Below are 3042 nucleotides of genomic sequence, written 5' to 3'. Positions count from 1 at the left end.
CTGAATTTTGATTGATTTGAATGACTTTTCAAGATAGGAATTTTGGGTTGTCACATCATCCCCTTATTAAAGGGAATTTCGTCCTGAAATTAAGACTAAGAAATACACATAGAATAAGGGAAAAGATGTAACACCGTGAATTTCAAAACAAATTTTCTTTTGAAAACATATAATTCTCAATGCATATTTCACTAAAACATCATTTTTTTAAATCACAAGACATATCTCCATGTTTAATTAAATGGTAATCCAGGATCCTCAAAGCATAATTCTTCTCTGGTGTGTACAATCAAGCCGATGCCATCCCACGATCTTGAGAAAAACCTAAAACACATAACACATGACACAGTAAGCACGAAGCTTAGTGAGTTCCCCAAAATACCACATACAACATATATCAGCCACTCGAGGCTACAACTCTGTGGACCCTTTGGTCCTAACTCTATGGATCTTCAGGTCCTAACTCTGTGGACCCTCTGGTCCTAACTCTGTGGACCTTCTGGTCCTAAGCTCGTTGGACCCTCCGGTCCGGTCAATAACTTCGCATAACATAAATCACAAAGACCAAATGCATAGCATGTTACATACAACAGGATAACATAATACTCAATGTAAGCACCTAAGACCTTCCGGTCACACATAATTACCACTCAAGGTAAAATATAGTGAGAAGACTCACCTCGGCTAGCAGTTGAGCAAATAACCTCGCGCTCGGATCTCGAACTAGCCTCCTCCTAGCACAAAGGATGAATATCTCATATGAATACTATTTTCACGAATTAGATAATTGAAGGCGGTTATTTCTCTCATTAAATCTTTTGAAGTGGATAAAAGACCATTTTACCCCTCCATGGTCTTTACTACTCATGTTGACCAAGACCCCAAAGTCAGCAGAAGTCAAACTCGAGTCAACAGTCCAAGTGTGACCTGACTCGTCGAGTACACTCCTGCGAGTCGTCGAGTCCCCTCGTATCCTCAGAAGTCTCAAAAGTCCAGTTCAACTCGTTGAGTTGACCCCTAACTCGCCGAGTTATCGCACAATCAATCCATCGGGACAAACCCCTGCCGACTCGTCGAGTCAGGACATGGACTCGGCGAGTCCCTTTGATCTGATTTCTCATTCAGACGATTTCAACCAGATCTATCACTCTAAACTATAGATCTATCATCCCAAGGCTTAATAATTACGTAAAGCTTCGATCTCTATGCCCAACACCTACTCGGCGAGTCCCTACTTGGACTCGTCGAGTCCGCTCATTAAATCCACGTGATCACTCGACGTGACTCGGCGAGTCAGACCTTCGACTCGTCGAGCCTCTCCTAAATCTTCAAAAATGAAACTCTAACTATCATACCCGAAGTTCTGGATGTTACAAATCTCCCCCACTTGAATTAAATTTTGCCATCGAAATCGCTCCTCCGCAACATATAGATCTACTCCAATACCCGAACAACGCCATTGAAGGGGTCTCATACTACACAACTATCTTCCTTTCTGGCACCTGAATCCAAATAGGAACTCCTCCCTGGAAAAGGATTGACCCACCTGCCACTAAGCTACCCCTTCTGGTTCTCAAGAATCTGGGACTCTAGTAGCCTGACACACACAGCCAGACCGCCCTCTCCAGATGTCACCACGTCGTTCGCTCCTCGAATAAAAACCCTGATAGCTCACTGCCCCTCTGATTCTCCAGTGGAGACCGATAAACAAGTCCATGCCCAAATCTGGCTACCGATCACTCGTCCCAGACATGATAAACAATCTAGATCATATACCAAGGAATGGAAGGATCACATCACACCAGGGACTCATTCACTGTAATGCAATCACAACCCTTCTGCATAGCGAACCCTCAAGATCCTGACCCCAGTCACAAACAATGACCATGCTTGTTCAGAAGCGTCCTCTGACATCTGAAAAACATAAACTTTAGCTCCCTTCTCAATATCCCTTTCAAAACTGTGCACCAGGTCATCTCCCGAACCAAACATTGAACCTCCAAAGATTACCCATTGCATGTACCAAAATGTCTCACTGACTTCCTTATCAATACAACTACTCGGCCCGGTGCGACACACAAGTCATGAAGTTTGCTTTACCTCAAGCGAATACAGAATCCGACTCACTCTCGATCTCTGTTGTATGCTACTCATTAGTTCCATGCGTTTCGCGGTTTTCTCATACTAACGAATTGACCCACTCAAGTCTAAGACACTTGATGGAAGCAATACCCCCTTCCAAATGAAATTCAGCTCTTAATCCGTAATCTCATTCTGTCTACTCAACACACTACCAGAGCCAAAATCAAACTCGAGAGTTTGATCTGATCCAAAGTTGGAACCACTCGCCCCAATGAACCACTCAAGTCATGACTCATGACCTGCAACCCATGCATACCTCACTGGTCCACTTCCCTTTGGCCACGAAAACCACTACTCAATTCGGAATATAACGACTTCTGACAAACATGGAGACCCCAGTCTCGCCCCTAGTTCGACCCCAGGCTTCCACGAACTCAAATATTAGGACTACCCAAGCCTAAAAATCTTCTACGTCAAGCTCTGATCAGAGAGCAATTCATCACAACATTCTCTCGCTGACTAGTGGGTACTACGACTCCCAGTAGTATCACAACGACCTCTCACTGAATAGTGAGTACTACGGCTCCCCGTAGCATCACCACACCCCTCACTGAATAGTGAGTACTACGGCTCCCCGTAGCATCACTACAACCTCTCACTGAATAGTGAGTACTACGGCTCCCCGTAGCGTCACCACACCCCCACTGAATAGTGAGTACTACGGCTCCCCGTAGCATCACTACAACCTCTCACTGAATAGTGAGTACTACGGCTCCCCGTAGCATCACCACAACCTCTCTGCACTGACTCATTGAAACTGCAGCTCCCTGCAGTCTTACCGCATTTACTCTTACCGCTTCACAATCTCATCCTCAGGTTGACAGCACACTGCGATAATTAACTCATGCTTCGCGGCTCAGCATAGATAGGTACACACACACACACACCCATCCATGCTAA

Source organism: Lactuca sativa, chromosome 5, assembly GCF_002870075.4.
Source record: "Lactuca sativa cultivar Salinas chromosome 5, Lsat_Salinas_v11, whole genome shotgun sequence".
Lineage (NCBI taxonomy): Eukaryota > Viridiplantae > Streptophyta > Magnoliopsida > Asterales > Asteraceae > Lactuca > Lactuca sativa.
The sequence above is the reverse complement of the archived record's forward strand: the minus strand, read 5'-3'. Positions refer to the sequence as shown.